Source organism: Pelophylax lessonae, assembly GCF_965119305.1.
Source record: "Pelophylax lessonae genome assembly, chromosome: 1".
NCBI classification, from domain to species: domain Eukaryota; kingdom Metazoa; phylum Chordata; class Amphibia; order Anura; family Ranidae; genus Pelophylax; species Pelophylax lessonae.
Window position 1 is genome coordinate 759,478,656 of NC_138768.1, and position 21,114 is coordinate 759,499,769.

General features: G+C 40.9%; 1 protein-coding gene across 3 annotated transcripts in view; it reads right to left on the reverse strand.

Annotated features, from left to right (window-relative positions):
• PGCKA1 (PDCD10 and GCKIII kinases associated 1) overlaps positions 1-20,474 on the reverse strand; it is a 159,958-nt gene extending 139,484 nt beyond the window's left edge. For all 3 annotated transcript variants that reach the window (XM_082248104.1, XM_082248106.1, XM_082248105.1), the window contains exon 1: positions 20,333-20,474. The gene's annotated coding sequence lies outside the window, so the exon portion shown is untranslated. The remainder of the gene's footprint in view (positions 1-20,332) is intronic.
• Between the last annotated feature and the right edge of the window lie 640 nt (positions 20,475-21,114).

The following is a 21,114-nucleotide window of genomic DNA, read 5'->3' on the forward strand; positions in this document are numbered from 1 at the left end:
TGCGCAAACCAATCAAAATACGCTTATTGTGATTTTTTTTACCAAAAATATGTAGCATAAAACAAATTGGCCAAAAATGATAAAAAATTTAGATTTTTACATTTTTTTGGGGGGAATTTCATATAAAAAAAATGTGAAAAATATTGTCATTTTTTCAAAATTTTCACTCTTTTTTTGTTTAAAGCGCAAACAGTAAAAATCGCACAGGTGATCAAATACCACCAAAAGAAAGCTCTGTTTGTGGGAAAAAAGGACGTAAATTTCGTTTGGGTACGGCGTTGCATGACCGCGCAATTGTCAGTTAAAGTCGCACAGTGCCGAATCGCAAAAAGTGGCCCAGACGTAAGACAGCTAAATCCTCCGGTGGTAAAGTGGTTAAAACAAGAAAAAAAAAAAAAAAGCGAGGGACTAGTATAATTAGGCCACATATTATTGTAGCTATTCCTGAGTTTCTGACACAGAACAAGAATGCAGATTAGGAGTTCTGACATCACTCTGAATTCCTCTGCTGCGTGTATGTTCCATGTCAGTGACCCACTGAGCCTGATTTACTAAAGGAGCAGAGACTGTTCACTTAGCTAACTGAACGTTCACTTAATTTAGTAAGTTGTGTTAACTTCAATAACCATCCAATCATGTGTAAACATTTCTTTTTTGCTTGCAAATGTTTCAATTTTCAAAGTGAAAACAGGGTCACCTTATCACCTTATTCACTAAGCTAAGTGACTATTTGCTTTGCAAAGTGAATGGCTCAACCCTAGGAAAGTTGGAGGACTATAACGGCTACCAAGCAGATAGCGTTTTAAGAAGGAAGGAACGCATGACAGGTTGCGCTGATCCAAAAAATATAAAGAAAATTACAGCCATCAGTCAACTCCACAACTCTTGCAGCTTAAAATAGTATCCCAGGAAATACATACTACCTAAAAGCAAAGCACAAACATTCTGGATTGTCCAGATATCGTAAAGCCCAATTCCAGCAAAATGTAAAAAAGGTCCCACAGCAGGTTTATAAAACAAACAAGCAACCCTGACCAAAATATTCACCTCCTTTGCTGTGATGTCCCCTGCAGTCTAGAAGACTTAGGACATTCTGTGAATGTGGGGCATCATTGACCCACCCCTGAGGAACTGTAACCACTAGGATTGCCACCTGGGCAATATTTTGTTTACCTGGCTGGTGAAAATTAGACTTATTGCCAATGTTATTAATAGAAAAAATACCATAATGTCAATATTTTCCCAGAAAAGGTGGCAACTTCAGTCACCATGGGGGAGAGAAGGGCAGCACCGGGGCAGCAACAGGTATCCTGAAGTTTGGCAAACATTTATTTTAAAAATATAATAAATAAAACTCTATGCACTTACAGAACATTAGTGCAGGCAGGCTTATATAACTTATAGAGCCATATAACCAAGGAAAAAAGTGAGGACTGAGTTATTATGTAGCAGCTGACCTAAAAAATGTGAAAATATACAACCTCCAAGTAGTAAGAGAAAAGTGTGCAGCGCTTCAATATACTGTAATTAGTAAAGTAAAAGTCCTGTTATCTGCAAAAATAGAAAGTCAAAATGATAAAACTGTGCCATAAGCTAGAAAATATCTTCAATATGTAAAAATAAATTGCTGCAGTAGTCTGTGTGAAGTGCCAAACCACTCAATTCCAGTATTGAATATACACGCTTCATCCAAAATGATGGAGAATGATCTTCCAGAGTCATACACCTCCACCCAGAGGCGTAACTAGAACCTTCAGGGCCCCCGGTGCAAGAAACCATGAAGGGCCCTTCCCTTTAAGCCTGGGGCTCTTCCTACTGATCCTGGGGCCCTTTACTTTCATTGCAGGGCCCTTTATTACGGTCCCGCAGTGGGACCCTTTCACAAGTTATGCAGTGGGCCCCCTTCCTGCCATCTTGGGGCCTCCCCACGGTGCTGGAATGCCAGGGCCCGGTCGCAAGAGTGTCCTTTGCGATCCTGGAAGTTCACCCACTGGTGTCAGTAGTTTTTATTTTTTGGTATTTTAATTGTTTTATTTTTTATCATTTTATTTTATTTTTTACAATGTCACTGACTATGACTCTGTCCATTCAGAAAAGGAAGGAGCTGGTAAATTACATATTTACCGACCCCTTCCTTGTTCTCTATTGTGACACATCCCCTGCAGCAGCCGGCAGGAGAGGGAAGAGAGCACAGTAGGGGGGTGGGGGGCAGGGGAGCACACAGGGGCCCAGAGACAGCAGAACACAAGTGAACTGGAAAGGAGGGGTGGCAGGGTCAGCATACAGAGAAACCAATCTCCTCCATTTTCCTCCTGCAGCTACACCAATGTAAACACTCACCAGATGGTAAGTAGTATCAAGCCTTTATACTTCACAACAACAGTTCAAGGCTTGATACTACTTACCATCTGGTGAGTGTTTAGATTGGTAGCATTTTGGATGAAGGGTGTTTATTCAATGCTTGAATTTGTCAAGTTTCTGGTGAGTGGTTTCGCACTTTACACTACTGCAGCAATGTTTTGAATATATTTAGGATATTTTCTGGTGTATGTCACAGAACAGGTCTTTTGCTTTACTAAGTTTATTGAAGCTTGCACATGTTTCTCTAATATTGAACCATATACTCTGGCCACAACTGATGACTACAAACATTTTCTCTTCTCTCCAGGATGCCAACTTGAGGGCAGATTGGTTGTAGTCAGGGCATATAGCTCTGATAAGCCTATTTGCAGGGAATTAGGTTATCCAAGCAATCCAGTGCTCCTTTGTGATTCTGCTTGCGTTTTCAGAATAATATACTGTAGCCTATGTTTCTCTCAGCACAGGTTTTCTTTAAAAAGATGACAGAAAAGTCTCTATTTGCACCTATCTTTTCTTGAGTCAGTATAATGTCACATGTCACATTTTGGACAAAGCTAAAGTGTGTAACCTCCAGCTGCATTGGAACCTGAGGAAGAGGTCATGCTTTTGCTGCATTGTTCACTTGTGTTATGATAAATGTCCACAGTACAACCAGTTTTACCCACATTCCAAAAGGATTCTGTAACTATTTGTCATAATAGTGGCACACCTCCCACAGGTGTTCTCCAGCTTCACTAATTTACTGTCCTTATAACTGCTGCTGTAAGCCAGTTTTTCCACCTCCTAAAATCATATTATGGCTCTTAAAATGGGTCGAACGCAAAAATAAGTACTACTCAAAAAGGACAGGTCATCTACTTGAAAACATTATTATACTTATAAATAATTAGTCAGATATTATTGTATGTGTTATACATCCTGTCATTGCTCTGTATGCACTATAAATAAAATATATAACAATATATATATGTTAGCAAAAAAAAATAAATAAACGTGCTTGTTTCCTAAACGTGCAAGGTTAGGGATATGACAAACAATGTCCGCGTTTGTACATCCAAGGACTTGGTTTGTCCTGTCCATGTATAGCATGTTGCACTCTCATAGGTCGGCTTGTGTCTCTGATACTGAGCGTTCACACAGTCCAAAGAGAATATTTTGTCTCCTTCCCTTATGGTGGCCAATGCTGTGACTTCTCTCCAGCTACCTTGTTCCTGAGACTGTCATTTCCTTCCTTGCTCTAGATTTGCACTGTCTGACTCTGCTTGTATCTTGCTATAGACTCTGCTTGTTCCTGCAAGGTCCATAAATGGATGAGCGAGTTTGGGTAGGAGGAACTTGACCGGCCTGCACAGAGTCCTGACCTCAACCTGATTTGGGATGAATTAGAACAGAGACTGCGAGCCAGGCCTTCTTGTCCAACATCAGTGCCTGACCTCACAAATGCGCTTCTGGAAGAATGGTCAAACAATCCCAAAGACACACTTCTAAACCTTGTAGACAGCCTTCCCAGAAGAGTTGAATCTGTCATAGCTGCAAAGAGTGGGACAACTCAATATTGAATCCTACAGACTAAGAATGGGATGCCATCAAATTTCATGTGTGTGGAAAGGCTGGCGTCCCAATACTTTTGACAATATAGTGTGTGTATATATATATATATATATATATATATATATATATATATATATATACATACATATACATACATACATATATACATACATATATACATATATATACATATACATACTTACATATACATACATACATACATATACATATACACATATATATATATATATATATATATATATATATATATATATATATATATATATATATATATACATATACATATACATACATATATATATGTGTATATATCTATATATATATATATATATATATATATAGATATATATATATATAGATATATACATATGCATACATATATATATATATATATATATATATATATATATATATATATATATATATATAGATATATATGTATATATATAGATATAGATATATACATATATATCTATATATATACATATATACATATATATATATATATATATATATATACATACATACATGCATACATACATATGTATACACAGTATATTACTCTGCAAAAGTTTTGGGCAGGTGTGAAAAATGCTGTAAATTAGGAATGCTTTGAGAAATAGAAGTTTTAATAGTTTATTTTTATTGCTTAACGAAATGGAAAGTAAAGCCCCGTACACACGCACCGATTGTTGGCCGTAAATTTTCGGTCAACGTCCGATCGGCCGATTGTCGGCTTATTAGTATGATGCTTCCGACAACCGACTGCGACTTTTCGGCCGAACAAAATCTGGTGTGCATGCTATAAAATTTTTGTTGGCCGTCACCACAATGGCCGATTGTTCGTCAGTCAGTACAGATTTCGGCCGACAAAAGTCAGATGAGCAAGACTGGGCATGCTCAGAGAAGAAAAAACACACGGAAAGTAGACCAGAACATGACATCACTTCTGCAGTTGGTTGTTGTTGGCCGACAAAATTTGTGTGCAGTCTAGAGCACATTTCAACCAACACAACAACACTGGACAAAAGACGGCCGATCAGTCGGCCAACAATCGGTGCGTGTGTACGAGGCTTAAATGAACAAAAGAGAAATCCAAATCAAATCAATATCTGGTGTGACCACCACCCTTTGCATTCAAAACAGATATCAGTTCTTCAATAAGTTTAATTATACTTTTGAAAAAGAATGTACTTCAGATGCTAATCAATTCAATGTTCTAAGGGTACTTGTAAGATTAATAAAATAGGCAATACATTTGTTTTACAATATTAAAAAAAATAACCGGTACACATCATTACCCTTCATTGCACAGAACAGCCCAGTCCCTTCCTTTATAGCTCTGTATTTGACAGGGAAGCTTGTCAGGACCAGAGGTGATAACTGTCACATCAGTTTTCTAGTTAAAACCCACTCAACGATGGCAAAACAAAGTGTGAACTTGTTTTCATCACAAAAAGCTGTTTTTTGGGACTCTGCATTGAAGTTACATTATATATTCATTTTAGAAGCAAACAGTATTCGATGGAGTTGAGATGAACTCCAGGCAAAAATAAAACATGCATTTTTATTTAACAAAAAAATGTTAATTTGTTTTTTTTGTGAAGTGGCACAGGATTCGGCTGCCCCCCATGCTGGGTCTGTCTGGGACCTCAGTGAAAGGATTTGCCCTGCAGCGTTGGAATGACAGGCTGTATACTTATTATACAGCAGAACTACTTGTGTTAAAAACCCCAAGAGGCAGTCTGGAACAGAGCTTCTGTGTCCTCAGTTCTAAAGTATCATAGATGCAAAGTACATAAAATGCAGAAAGAGAAATGACTTGTGTGTAAATCACATGGTGTTACCAGTGCTGTCAGAAGTTGGCTCGTGAAGATCAGATGAAATGCATTTTCTAGTTTTGTCAATACAATTACAATATTAGCTGAAGAAAGACTGTAAAACACTGCCGCCATCTAGAAAATAATACTTTAGCTCCTATTTAAGAGAACCTAACAACAAGTTATGTAATATCTTTTATCCCAGCATTTTTTACAGGAACAATCCCATGCATATAGGCCCCTATTTACCTTTTGAGAGGCACTAGCAGTATTCTTCTTCCTCCCTTAGGCATAAACCCGTATGTCCCACACAGACAACATTCAAGTTTATGGAAAGGCATGCAGCAATGTAATGACACTTTAGTCTGAGAGTGGTGACATCATGCCTCACAAAGTGCAGACAATAGATGTAGGAACTGCCATGGTTTGCTTTAAAATAAAAGTGTTCTTCTGCCCTCCCCAATCCTTGAAGTCATGCATAGTAACAGTAAGAATGAAATATATATATATATATATTGCACTGCACTGCTTTGGTATTCCATTGTAAGAGGCCATGTGACTTAAGGGCTCAGTTTTTAGCTCTCAACTGTAGGGCAAAATCAGCAATCAGACCGGCTGATCCTGCTGCATGTTTCTGCCTAGGTTTGGTCATGTGTCTTCCTGCCATTAGGCGTGCCACCTTTCCGGTGTAACGTGAGAATTACCTACCCCGTGAGAAAAACCTACCCCTCGTCACTTCCGGCCAGGAACAGCTGAGCAGCGCAGCAGTGCGCATGCTCACAGCCCCGGATACCTAATGGAAGAGCTGAGGATCAGACTAGTGCGCATGCGCACTAGTCTGAAACGATCTCGGTGTCCGTTAAAAAAACCTACCGATGCGGCGGTGACATAAAACAGCTGTGCTGCACTATGAGTCATCTCCGCTCCTGTCCCGGTCACTTCCCTGATCTTGGCTAGTAAATATAAAAGCGGCTGGCGGCTCCGTGATTTATCTTTTCATACAGCCGCCGCCGCTTTTATATTTAGTAGCCGAGAGCAGGGAAGTGACCGGGACAGGAGCGGAGATGACTCATGGTGCAGCACAGCTGTTTTAATGTAACTGCTCGCGTTACACAGACTGCCGTGAACCGGAAGTGACGACGGTAGGTTTTTCTCATGGGTAGGTAATTCTCACGGAACACCGGGATTCACTCAGACAGCATTGGTTTTGAATCATGTATCCAGGTTTCAGTCCCCCTGAAACCCAGACATATTATTCAGACATGAATTACAGACATGAATGTAGCTCAGAACATGGCCTGACGGGAGGGTAAGGGGGCAATAAGCATGCTGCATTACTATTCTCTTTGGGGCTCCCAAAAGTGTCCTAGGTCTATTATCCTATAGTGCAGTGATGGCGAACCTTGGCACCCCAGATGTTTTGGAACTACATTTTCCATGATGTTCATGAAGGCCTCTTGATCCCTTTTAGAGAAAGCTTGAAACCTTTTAGAGCCTTGACTGATGGGGGCATGGCCAGGAGCTTGGATCAAGCAGGAGGCTATATGGGATAAGAAGGTTGGACGGAGTCTTGGGTATGGGGCTGGGCCTGAGCTCAGTTAAGAATACCTTCCCCAGGGAATTCTGGGCCTTTTGAAGAAACGTGGTTGAAGAGCTCTCTGCAGTGTAGTTGAGCATCATGGGAAATGTAGTTCCAAAACATCTGGGGTGCCAAGGTTTGCCATCACTGCTATAGTGTATACTAAAAAGAAAAAATGATTCACGGCGTGCCGCTAAAGTGTTCGGGTATGGCTTGAAGAAAAAGTGGCAACCCTACCTGCCATGGTTTCTTAAAGTCAAGTAAGGCGGCTCAGTTTATTTCCTCAGTTCAGTTACTTTTTTTTTTTTTTTACGGACACGGATGGCACTTCTGGACTGGAAGTTTTTACCGCTTAGTCCCGGTTCACACTGGGGCAATTTGTCAGGCGACTTAACCGCCTGACAAGTCGCGCTCCATTTAGTGCAATGGAACCATTCTAATAGGAGAAACTCAAGTCGCTCTGACTTAGAAAAAGGTTCCTGCACTACTTTGGGGGTGACTTGCATTGACTTCTATTAGCAAAGTCATTTGCAAGCCCCGCTGAAGTCGGGCGACTTTGAAGCTGCCCAAGTGTGAACCCAGCCTTAATGACAAGGCCATTTTTTGCGATTCGGCACTGAGTTACTTTAACTGACAATTGCGCAGTCGTGCGAGCTGTACCCAAATAAAATCGATGTCCTTTTTTTCCCCACAAATCAAGCTTTCTTTTGGTGGTATTTGATCACCTGTGCGGTTTTTATTTTTTGTGCTATAAACAAAAAACAAATGACAATTCTGAAAAAAAAAAAACAGTATTCTTTACTAATTTTACTAATTATCTAATTTTTTTCATCATTTTAGTCCAATAAGTATTCTGCTAAATAATTATAGTACAAAAATTTCAATAAGTATATTATTGATTGGTTTGCGCAAAAGTTATTGTGGCTACAAACTGGGGGATAGATTTATGGCATTTTTATTTATTTAATTTTTTTTTTTTTTTACTAGTAATGGCAGTGATCAGCGATTTTTAGCGGGGCTGCGACATTGCGGCAGACAGATTGGACACCTAACTGACACTTTTGAAGAGACCAATGACATTATTTCAGTGATCGGTGCTAACAATATGCACTGTTACAGTACTAAACATATGTAGTTCATGTGGAGTGGTCCCTAGCGTGCCACATCCCGAATGCAAAGTCAGAAAAAAGAATGAGTTCCCCTATGGGTGGGACTTTTAAGGCACTGATATTTCAGAAAATACGCATAGGTAAAAATAACAAATGTCACTTTATTAAATGTAATTATACAAACAATTTTAAAACATGAACAATGGCAGCGGGCAAAGTTGGATATGCAGTACTAATGACACGGGCGGGGAAGGGGTTAACACTAGGGGTGATCAAAGGGTTAAGTGTGTCCCTAGGGGGTGCTTTTTAACTGTGTGGGGGGAGGGACTCAGTAGATGAACATAGAGATCTGTGTTCCTAAATAGCTAGAACCCAAGATCCCTGTGTTCATCTGTAACAGAGCGGCGGTCTGCCTTGTTTACATAGGCAGACCACCGTTTTGTCTCTCTGGGGAGCGATAGCGGGTGGCCAGCGGACATTGCATCCACCGGAGCTGCTGATTGGCTCCCCTCTTACCAATCGGCGCATGCATGCCTCCACTGGCTATTGCACTAAACGACGTACAGGTATGTAGTTTCGCGCAATAGAACCGACCTGTTGCAGTATATGTGCTGCTGGTGATCAGCAGGTGGTTAAATATACTATTGAAAGTGTTTTATATTTCATACAGCAAGTTAAAAAAAATCTGTTGTTCCTGCTAAAAATCTTGCAAGCTAATAACGTCTTCTGCTCTCCACCTGTACTGCTCTTTCATTGTTCTAAGCTACCTCTGTGGACTACAAAACACCTCCCTCCATGTTTTGGAGAAGAGGAGAGGGAATTGTATTCCTGATCTGTAGTGAAAACCCTGCTTCGCTGTAGATACAGCACTGTGAGTGTTGTCACCCTAGGACGGTAAATGTGTTATTGGCAGGTGAAAATAGGTAGGAAAAAAAAATGCAGCCACCTCATCTGAAGCCTGGTAAGCTGCCTGCAATATATTTAGTTCTTGGGTTGAGATTTGCTTTTACCTTAAAGCTTTTTCACATATTTACATGGACGCTGTAAAATATTTCCATGATTGTGTTTAACCCCTTCCCACCCAGCCCCAGTGTTCCTTTACAGGCTCTACATGCCTGGGGGTGAGAAGGATTGGCCAAACACATGATCACTTTTGTTGGCTGTCACAGTGGTTACATTATAGACAGCAGAGTTTGTAATCTCCTGATCATTAGTAAGGACTTAAGCCTCGTACACATGCACCGATTGTTGGCCGACCGATCGGCCGTCTTTTGTCCACTGTTGTTGTGTTGTTTGAAATGTGTTCTAGACTGCACACGAATTTTGTCGGCCAACAACAACCAACTGCAGAAGTGATGTCATGTGCTGGTCTACTTTCCGTGTGTTTTTTCTTCTCTGAGCATGCCCAGTCTTGCTCATCTGACTTTTGTCGGCTGAAATCTGTACTGACTGACGGAAAATCGGCCGTTCTGGTGACGACCAACGAAAATTTTATAGCATGCACACCAGATTTTGTTCGGCCGAAAAGTCGCAGACGGTTGTCGGAAGCATCATACTAACAAGCCGACAATCGGCCGATTGGACGTTGCCTGAAAATTTACGGCCAACAATCGGTGCGTGTGTACGAGGCTTTAGAGCTGTCTTTGACAGCTTGGTCACTGTGCTTGGAGCGTGCATTGAGTGTGCTCTCAGCAGAGATAGCTCTGCCACTAATGGACTCATACACTATTTTGTCAAAAGTATTGGGGCATCTGCCTTTACACGCATATCCAAGTCAAGTTCCTCCACCCCAAACTCGCTCTTCCATGTTTTATGGACTTTGATTTGTACACTGGTGTGCAGTCATGTTGGAACATAAGGGCCATCCCCAAAGCATGAAATTCTCCAAAATGTCTTGGTATGCCGACGCCTTAAGAGTTACCTTCACTGGGACTAAGGGGTCAAGCCCAACCCCTGAAAAACAACCCCACACCATAATCCCCCCTCCACCAAATGACCAGTGCACAAAGCAAGGTCCATAAGACATGGATGAACAAGTTTTTGGGCAGTCTTCTCAGAAGCTGCTATAGCTGCAAAGAGTCAGCTAACTCAGCCAACTCAATATTGAACCTTACAGACTAAAGGGCCATACACACTATAAGATTTTCTGAATAATTTTTCCTTTAGACTTACCAAAACCATATAATATGAGGTCAAACCTAAACACTTTCAAGCTTAAAGCTGGATACACACTATCCAACTTTTGTGGTTAGATTTCCTTCATATTTACATTTTCTATGTAGTGCAAGGGCCTGCCAGATTGCATACAAATTGAAAGTGTTTAGTTTTGACCTCATATTATATGGTTTTGGTAAGTCTGAAGGAAAAAGTCTTCAGAAAATCTTATAGTGTGTATGGCCCTTTAGACTGGGATGCCCCTTCCTGTTCCAACATGACTGCGTAGCAGTGCGTAAAGCAAGGTCCATAAAGACATGGATGAGTGAGTTTGGGGTGGAGGAACTTGACTGGCCTGCACCTCAAACCAATACCTTTGGAATTAATTAGAGCCGAGACTGTGAGCCAGGCCTTCTCATCCAACATCAGTGCCTGACCTCACAAATGCGCTTCTGGAAGAATGGTCAAACATTCCCATAGACACTCTCCTAAACCTTGTGGACAGCCTTCTCAGAAGATTTGAAGCTGTTATAGCTGCAAAGGGTGGGCCAACTCAATATTCAACCCTACAGACTAAGACTGGGATGCCATTAAAGTTTATGTGCGTGTAAAGGCAGGCATCCCAATACTTTTGACAATATAGTGTATGTGTGGCTTGTGGGCATTAAAGCCCACCCTCTTTATTACTGCTGAAATGCGTTACATTGGAGGCAAGAGCTATACAGTATATACAGATCTGCAGAATCTTGTAGCTATCTTATCATCACTGATATCACTCAAGCTTCCTGAACAACAAATGGTCAACTGGCCAACCTGCTGCTCAGAGCATGCATTACGTGCAATATTAGACAGTCAGCTCTTATGGGTAGAGATAACAGTGTGCATAAAATCCTAAGTGAGACGCACAGCCTGCATATGTACTAAGCAAATATGACTGTATTCAATATCATTACCTGCTATAAATAGACACAAGGTGTTTTAAAGAATTTACACACATTGATAACATTATTTATCATATTAATCATATATAGATCTATAGCTGGAAAAACATTCAGAAGACTATAGTTTTCCATTACAAAGACAAAGCTGTGTTGTGCAGTGTTTGTACTGGAGACGGATGGGCTTCCTTTCACCTTAAAGACCAACTCTAGCCAAAACGGATTAATTTATTTTAGAAAAGGTTTGGGTCCATTTTTTTATTTTGTTGTATTTGTTTCTGCTGGGTATATTTATACTTGTTCCTGGGTAACAGGAAAGAGAGGATTTGCAAAACTCTCAAACAGGAACATTAGACCTAAAACACATTTTTAGTAGAACAGGTAAGAGATAATATATATATATATCAATAGATCATTTATTATTGAAATGGCAGAATTGCGATCTATATACAGGCAGTTTTAGACAGGAAAAAAGAAAGAAATATATATTATATAAATATATATATATATATATATATATATATATATATATATATATACATACACAGTATCTAACAAAAGTGAGTACACCCCTCACATTTTTGTAAATATTTTATTCTATCTTTTCATGTGACAACACTGAAGAAATGACACTTTGCTACAATGTAAAGTAGTGAGTGTACAGTTTGTATAACAGTGTAAATGTGCTGTCCCCTCAAAATAACTCAACACACAGCCATTAATGTCTAAACTGTTGGCAACAAAAGTGAGTACACCCCTAAGTGAATATTTCCAAATCAGGCCAATTAGCTATTTTTTCTCCCCGGTGTCATGTGACTCGTTAGTGTTACAAGGTCTCAGGTGTGAATGGGGAGCAGGTGTGTTAAATTTGGTGTTATCGCCCTCACTCTCTCATACTGGTCACTGGAAGTTCAACATGGCACCTCATGGCAAAGAACTCTCTGAGGATCTGAAAAAAGAATTTTTGCTCTACATAAAGATGGCCTATGCTATAAGGAGATTGCCAGGAACCTGAAACTGAGCTGCAGCATGGTGGCCAAGACCATACAGCGGTTTACCAGGACAGGTTTCACTCAGAATAGGCCTTGCCATGGTCATCCAAAGAAGTTAAGTGCACATGCTCAGCGTCATATGCAGAGGTTTTCCTTGGGAAATAGACATAGTAATGCTGCCAGCATTACTGCAGAGGTTTAAGGGGTGTGGGGGGTCAGCCTGTCAGTGCTCAGACCATACGCCCCACACTGCATCAAATTGGTCTGCATGGCTGTCTTCCCAGAAGGAAGCCTCTTCTAAAGATGATGCACAAGTTTGCCCGCAAACAGTTTGCTGAAGAAAAGCAGACTAAGGACATGGATTACTGGAACCATGTCCTGTGGTCTGATGAGACCAAGATACATTTATTTGGTTCAGATGGTGTTAAGTGTGTGTGGCACAACCAGGTGATGAGTACAAAGACAAGTGTGTCTTTCCTACAGTCAAGCATGGTGGTGGGAGTGCATGGTCTGGGGCTGCATGAGTGCTGCCGGCACTGGGGAGTTAAGGTTAATTGAAGGAACCATGAATTCCAGCATGTACTGTGACATACTGAAGCAGAGCATGATCCCCTCCCTTCGGAGACTGGGTCGCAGGGCAGTATTCCAACATAATAACGACCCCAAACACACCTCCAAGACGACCACTGCCTTACTAAAGAAGCTGAAAGGTAAAGGTGATGGACTGGCCAAGCATGTCTCCAGACCTAAACCCTATTGAGCATCTGTGGGGCATCCTCAAACAGAAGGTGGAGGAGCACAAGGTCTCCAACATCGACCAGCTCCGTGATGTCTTCATGGATGGGTGGAAGAAGACTCCAGTGGCAACCTGTGAAGCTCTGTTGAACTCCATGCCCAAGAGGGTTAAGGCAGTGCTGGAAAATAATGGAGGCCACACAAAATGTTGGCACTGTGGGCCCAATTTGGACATTTTAACTTAGGGGTGGACTCACTTTTGTTGCCAGCGAACCGACGTACCTGTAGGTTGCATCTTCTTCCTGGTATGAGGCACACTTGTGGACACTGCTGGTGACCCACTCCTACTGTGATTGGACACTGCAGCAGCCAATCAGTAGGTCTGGTGGATGCAATGTCTGCTGGGACCCGCAGATCTTTTCCAAAAGAGGCAGAACGGCGGTCTGCCTATGTAAACAAGGCAGATCACTGTTCTGTCAGGGGAGAAGATAGAGATATTGTGTTCCTGCTAAACAGGAACACAGATCTCTGTCTTACCCCAGTCAGACCATCCCCCACACAGTTAACAAGCACCCCTAGGGACACATTTAGCCCTTCGATTGCCCCGATGTTAACCCCTTCCCTGCCAGAGTCATTAGTACAGTAACAGTGCATACTTTTTTAGCACTGATCACTGTAATAATGTAACTGGTCCCTAAAAATTGTCAAAAGTATCAGTTAGGTATCAGATTTGTCTGCGCAATGTTCTCGCAGTCCTGCTAAAAATCGCTAATCCCCACCGTTACTAGTAAAAATGCCATAAAAATATCCCCTAGATTGTAGATGCTATACTTTTTATGCAAACCAATCAATATATGCTTATTGAGATTTTTTTTTACCAAAAATATGTAGCAGAGTACATATTGGCCTAAACAGATGAAGAAATTTGATTTTTAAAATTTTTTATAGGATATGTTTTATAGCAGAAAGTAAAAAATATGTATATATTTTTTTCAAAATTGTCGTTTGTTTTTTGTGAATAGTGCAAATAATAAAAACTGCAGAGGTGATCAAATACCACCAAAAGAAAGCTCTATTTGTAGGAAAAAAAGGACATCAATTTTATTTGGGTACGTCGCACGACCAATTGTCCGTTAAAATGACACAGTTCCGTATCGCAAAAAATGGCCTGGTAATTTTTGGTGACGGCTGAAGTGGTTACTACGTTTTTTTTTTTTTACGTTTTTTAACGTTTTTTATATAATACATTTTATTTGGAATACTACAGAATGAGGATTTGCTTTCTTGTATAACCATATCACCCACTGGAGGAGAGGAGAGTGGATAGTGGGAGAGAGCGAGGACAGACCCATATACCATCGCATTGCTGATTGGAAGATATAGCCACCCATGGAGCGGAATTGCTTGCATCCTAAATGCTTTTAGACTTTCTGGTCTAGGGAATGAGGTGAGCTGCTAGCACATAGTGTGGATTGAGGTGCAAGGGAGAGTGATGACATCAGTGAGGAATTTGATGACATTTGCACAACGGATATCACTGGACACTGATTTTGTTCTGTAATGGACATTATTATATGAAAATCAAGTCACTAAATTGTATTGTTTTTCCCTTTTTAACTGTATTGATTAATGTTTAATCCATTTTTGCTTATTTGAACATTTTTGCACAATTTAGTATTATTTGCAGGATTGGTGTTTTTGTTTTTGGTTACAATACCCAGTGGGGTATTATTTTAATGTTGGATCGTGATAAGACATACGAATATTATTTTTATTTGCATTATTTTTCACATCTTGATGAAAAGTTTGTTGCAGCACTGACACTGAGTACAAACCCTGTAGATCATTTATTATTATTATTAATATTTACATTACTCATTATCTACCTTGAGAGATCAGACACATTCCTTATTACTGTTTGCAATTCTTAATGTCGTTTCCATATTCTTTCAGTTTTTAAAGCATAGGGTCACTTCATATTTGAAAAAAATTGTATTCTAAATGTGGGGACACATTGTTAAATTATAACTAAAGGCAAAACTTTTTTTTTAGTTTTGGATGGAGTGGAGAGGAATGAGACCCCCCGTCAGTTATCATTGCTGTCTGTGCGTCCGGTAAGGAGATTCCCCTCTCTATTTGTCCTGTTTGCCATTATCATTGAAAGTGAAAGTAAAAGAAAATCCCAAATTTTGGGTTGACCCCAGAACAGTATTAGAGGGGAAATTTTCCAATGGGGACACTAGTTCTGATGACCTGGGGGTCCCCAAGAAATCCCTTTAATTTGCCAGGGTTTCCTCTTACTTCCTGTTTGGCTATGGGACAGGAAGTGATGATGGGAAATCTCAGCAATGGGACACAGATGACAAGAAAAAAATCTGACAGTTTATTATAACCTTACTTTATCCAAAATGGAAAAAAATGTTCCCTATAGCTCTACTTTAAGCTGTGAGCTGCTGCTTCCTATTTTTATATTAAAGTGGAGTTCCGGACAAATTTTCATTTATTTTTTTAAAACTACCCCTAGAATAGTCAGGACTAGTGCATTTAAACAACAATATCCTCTAAACTTTCCCCTGTTTAGTGTATATGCTGCAGGAATTACTTACCTTGTGAAGTTCTTGTCCAGCGCGGCCGTCTGCGGTGTGGGCAGCAGAAACCGCAGTGTCCCTTTTCCTGGATTTCGCGAGTCCCAGAATGCTATACGTTGTCACTTCCGGGGCAGGCGCGTCATCCCACAGCTGGTTCCGTGTCATTGACTCCTGGGATTGATGATACTCATCTCCCAGGAGTCAATGCAAAGCAGGAAATTACATCGGTGGCCGCGGCCGCATAAGGAGGAAGTGCAGTGATTTTTCATCAAAAATAAGGTAAGCGAACCAAAAAAAAAAAATATCCAATTCGTTTTTATCATGTGATAAGGTTATGTATGATGGGAAGTTCAAAATGTGGCCGGAATTCCGCTTTAAGTGGTAGTGCATAGGATTCTATGCCTTCATGCGTTTCGCGCTAACCTCAGCACTTAGGCGGTGATTAGGTGCTGAGGTTAGCACGAACAGTGTTATCCTTTCATTCAAAATTATTAATATGGATTTTAGTGTTTACTGTGGCCATCCAGACTTTTCCTTGATCAGTGCGCAGGTGTACGAACTGGGCTGGCACACACGTCGAGGTGTATGGGTTCTTGAATTGAGTCCACCTACCTAAAAACATTGCTTCATCTCTCACAATACTGGAAGACGTGTGTAGAAATGTTGCATTTTACTTCCATTGTTGCTTCCAATCACTTGTAGGGCTAAATGTAGCAAAAGCGATCAAAAAAACATTTAGAAGAACTTCCAATTTGCACTTCCACCTGACACTTCAGTTCTGCATAGGTCCCTACAAACTGATTCAAAACTGTCTTATATCTCTTGGGGGCTTCAATGGCAAGAAATTCCACCAGAATTCCATATTTCACCCTATTATTAAATGCTTTGTAAATCCACATGATGGGGGCCACACTCCTTCGATGAATTCTCCATGATGTACTATGAATGAGTTATCAATCCCGTAATGAGAGAGTGGTTTCCTCATTATGGACTTGCGAGAGGGACTGGAGGCAAAAATGTCTGCTGGACAATCCTGCCTCCATTTCCTCTGATATCAACAACCAACAAGTGAATTAGCTCTCCCGTGGGTGGGCAAAACTCAAATTTTTGTTTTGAATGGATAGGACCATTAGATGCCTCAGTTCTGATTTGTGCTTTCACTGCAGCACAGCTAGGAAACCCATTGCTTTTAATGGTTTTCTGAGCAGCATTGCACCGAAAACCTAAAAACAGCCAATCAGCTAGAGCTTCAACTAAGCAAGCCCTGCTGGGTTGTATGGCGTAGCAAAAAAATTGGAAAATGGACACATTTGCCTAACCACTTAAGGACCAGGCCAATTTTCGACACTTGTTGTTTACAAGGTAAAATCAGTATTTTTTGCTAGAAAATTACTTAGAACTCCCAAACATTATATCATTTTATTTTAGCAGAGACCCTGGAGAATAAAATGGAGATCCTTGCAATATTTCATGTCACACCGTAGTTGCGCAGTGGTCTTACAAACACAGTATTTTTAGAAAAAATACACTTTTTTAAATTAAAAAATAGGAAAACAGTATAGTTAGCCCAATGTTTTCTATATTGTGAAAGATAATGTTACGCCGAGTAAATAGATACCAAACATGTCATGCTTCAAAATTGCACACACTCGTGGAATGGCGACAAACATTGGTACCTAAAAAGCTTAATAGGCAATGCTTTAAAATTTTCTACAGGTTACCAGTTTAGAGTTACAGAGGAGGTGTAGGACTAGAATTATTGCTCTCACTCTAGCGATCGCGGCGATACCTCACATGTGTGGTTTAAACACCGTTTACATATGTAGGTGCGACTTGCGTATGCGTTTGCTTCTGCGTGCGAGCAAACGGGGATGGGGCGCTTTAAATTAATTTTTTTCTTATTTATTTTACCTTTTATTTTATTTTTTTTACACTGTTCCTTTAAAACAAAAAAATTTGATCACTTTTATTCCTAATGTAAACATCCCTTGTAATAGAAAGAAGAAGGACAGGTCCTCTTTATGTGAGATCTGGGGTCAAAAAAGACCTCAGATCTCACATCTACACTAAAAAGCAAAAAAATTTCCTTTTTTTTCATCATTAAAAAAAAATGGGGCCTTTAAGGAAGCAACGTATGACTTAGAGTGGGGCCGTTGGGAGGAAGCGACATATGAGTGGGGGTCAGCTTGCCTTCACTCGACTTCCTGCCTAGGAGGGGAAAGGACCAAATCATTTTCCCCACTACCGACGGCTCTGGTAAACACAAAAAATGACCCGGAAGCGTCAGAAGGGGAGCACCTCTCCCGCCACCCATAAAAGTGATCCCGCAGCGAATTCGCCGCTGGGACCACTTTTATGTGAAAGAGGACCGCCTGCCCTGTAAAAATACCAGGGTTATGGCAGCTATCTGCTGCCATAACCCCGGTATTTAACATTAGAGACAAAAAACTGCGGCGGGTGATCCAAAAGGGGTTAAAGGGTACCTCCACTTTCGTGGGAAAAAAATTAGCAAATAAAAAAAAAGAATATAGGGTATACAATTGTGGCACAAGTCATATTGTAATTAAATGTGAAATGAGCTTTCCTTTTCAATCTGCAGCGCTGTCATTTTTTGTAAAATGCAATGCAATATGGCTACCTGGTGTGCTCTGTACACAGACGCCCCCCAGAAATGTAATTTCCTGCTTCTGTGATTGGCTTACTGATTTCCCCAGAAGTCTGCACTAAGATACACATCAGATTTTGAGCATCCCCTGCAAGAAAAATTTTAATTTTTGGTGAGATATTACCAAAGGGAAATCACGTCTAAAGGGATGCAGACCCTACAACTTTCCTCATTAGAGCCCTACATGTGCAGCAGCTGATTGATAATTATAAAGGCACTCCCATACAGATTCACTCACATGGATACAGACAAACAAGCAGCTATTTCTTCAGAATAGCAAAAATAAGGTAACAATCTGCAACAACATTTGTTAAAATCCTTGTAATGTACATTGATCACCCAGAGGGGAATGTTTGTTTCTCCAAAAAAAAAAAAGTGGAGTAAGGCTGGCCATACATTATATAATGTCATTGTACAATTTTCCTTTAGATTTACCAAAACCATATAATATTAGGTCAAACCTAAACACTTTCAATTTGTATGGATTGATGCAGGCCCTTGCACTACATAGGTGAAGGTAAATCTAAAGGAAACTGAATAAGAACATTGTATAATGTATGGCCAGCCTTAAGCCCTTTTCACAGAGGCGATCCGATCCGATCCGCCTGTCAGTTTTTCAGGCGGACCTGATGGGATGCTCAATGCATCCCTAGGGGGCAGCGGATGTCAGCGGAGACATCTCCGCTGACACCCGCTGCTCTCCGATCCGATCCTGTCCGTGAAATCCGGACGGATAGAAACCCTATTTTCCATGCATCTGGAGGATCGGATTGGATAGGATCGGATGAGAACGGACAGATGGTCCATTCTCATCCGATTCCCCCATAGAGAACAGCGGGGATCTGACAGCTCCCTCTCCGCACACAGAGCTGTCATCCGTCTGCTCGGCAGGGATCGGCGGATCGATCCCCCGCTGAGCAGAACAGACTCCGTCCGGCGGTGCGCCCACTTACTCTTCAAATCCCTCAAAAATTCTATATAAAGATGGCAACTAAATGTCATTCTTTTCTCACTGATGGCTGTCTATATTCTGTAATGTTGTATATACAATCTGCATCAACCACGAAAAAAGGATAAGGACCCATTCACGCCTATGCAGGACACATGGAAGGCACACATGAATGGGTCCCTATCATTTTCTCCTAACACACTCTAATTGTAACCCATGGATATGAAGCAGACACATAGCAAAAATAGGATTTCTATTTGAAAAGCAGAAAATTTAACGTGTTTTAGGGTCAGGTCACACCATGGAAACGCAGTTCAGATGTTTCCAGATGCTTTTCTCCATGCGCGTTTTTGATGCGGTCCAGTGCATTTTGCCCCCTCTATTTTTCTAACCTTAAAAAAGAAAATGTGCGTTCCAGTGCACTCCGGTGCGTTTCGGTGCATTCCGGTGCGTTTTTGATGCGTTTTACCGTGTTCCAGTAAAGTCCAGTGCAGAAGAAATGCAGCATGTTCTACTTTTTTTTCTGGACCTGCAAGCACTGGTGTGAACTATGCCATTGCAAACCATATAACCTACTTTCCATGCATTTTTGATGCAGAAAAACAAGCGTCCTGGACTGCATGTGCTGTGAACTGGCCCTTAAAGCGTACATGTGTAAATGAGCACTACAAGTCATTTTAACTAAAAAAAATACAGTAGTAAGCCACCTGTATACTACCCATAGTTCCCTCCGGGCTGAACTGTGCTTTGTTCTTTGCCTGAACAGGTGTGTCAGACAGGTAGACGATGTATGTGGCGGCAGGGCAGGTAAAGCAAACACTACGATATGGATCAGACAGACATAAAAAGAAAGTTGGAGGGGTCTCTTACTTGGATTCTCCAGGCAGCTGTGACAGTGAGCTCCTTCCCCGAGCGGCTCCCATGGCTTGTCAGCCCGTCATCTGGATTTGAATGTGAAATGAGTGTGAGTGACTGCAGCAGCTCGCAGTTTGCATGACCTCTTAATGAGAGACGGGAGCTGGTGACACTGAGAATTAAGTGATCACGTGACAGCCCATGAAAATACATTCTTTCATACTTCCTAGATGTACTCTGAGTAACTCTTTACCTGCAGGCTGAGCCAGATCTAGCCAGATAATGCCTTAAGCTGGATACACACTATACAACTTTTGTTGTTAGAATGCCTTTAAGCTGATTACACACTATACAATTTTCTTTAGATTTTTTCCTTTAGACTTACCAAAACCATATAATATGAGGTCAGACCTAAACACTTTTATTTTGTATGCAATCAGTCAGGCCCTTGCACTACAGAGTTGAAGGTAAAGCCCCGTACACACGCACTGATTTTTGGCCGACCGATCGGCCGTGTTTTGTCCAGTGTTGTTGTGTTGGTTGAAATGTGCTCTAGACTGCACACGAATTTTGTCGGCCAACAACAACCAGTTTTCTTCTCTGAGCATGCCCAGTCTTGCTCATCTGACTTTTGTCGGCCGAAATCTGTACTGACTGACGAACAATCGGCCGTTCTGGTGACAGGCAACAAAAATTTTATAGCATGCACACCAGATTTTGTTCGGCCGAAAAGTTGCAGTCGGTTGTCGGAATCATCATACTAACAAGCCAATAATCGGCCGATCGGGCGGCGGCCC